This window comes from Capsicum annuum, chromosome 1 (genome assembly GCF_002878395.1).
Source record: "Capsicum annuum cultivar UCD-10X-F1 chromosome 1, UCD10Xv1.1, whole genome shotgun sequence".
In the NCBI taxonomy this organism is placed as follows: Eukaryota; Viridiplantae; Streptophyta; class Magnoliopsida; order Solanales; family Solanaceae; genus Capsicum; species Capsicum annuum.
The window spans coordinates 7935374-7936199 of record NC_061111.1 but is presented as its reverse complement, the minus strand read 5'-3'; positions in this window follow the sequence as shown (position 1 = coordinate 7936199).

Sequence of the window (826 nt, the reverse complement as noted above, 5' to 3'; positions counted from 1 at the left end):
CCAACGGCCAAGTATTGTATATACTTGGCCGTTGGAGCCATCACGTCTATTAACAAAACACCACCTTGACTGTACATTAGGTCTACAAAGCCTCTAGACAATACACAAAGTTTAACTAAGGTAGGGACACACCCCGCCATATAACTAACTTCTATACAATACCAAAAGTGACTGGATATGACACGGAAAGCCTCGAAGCAAACTGGAGCTCACCAAAAGCAGTTGGATATCCTGGCTCATACTTGTGCGGTGTATGAGCTGAGGTACCTGTGCCTGCAACATGAAATGCAAGTCACCCATGGGCGTCAGTACGAAATATGTACTGAGTATGTAAAGCTGTAGATAATCACATATGATATAGGAGCTCAATAGAAATTAGAAACAAGTGAATAAATCGTAATAGGAGTGGACCACACTTATTAGAACTTGTGACAACCTGTACATTGTATTTATTCAATCACTTTACCTTTGTTCTTATCATCTTTGTGATCATTACTGTATTGTACTGTGACCATTAGGCTGCCTCTAGTACATATCAACTGGGATCAAACCATGATAGGCTTATTCCCCTGAGATACCACCCATAAACACATAAATAGGGATCGACCCATGATAGGCTTATGCCCCTGGGATACCACCCGATAAGAGAGAACTTCCATCACTTAGTTCAATTAATATTTGAGATTGTTATTTCGGTCACCACCGCATTAATAAGAGACATATAATTAAACCATCAGTGCAATAACAATGAAGTAAGAACTCATTGGCACATCAATGAAGTGTTTTGGAGTCATCAATGCCATAACAATGAAGTAGGAACTTATTG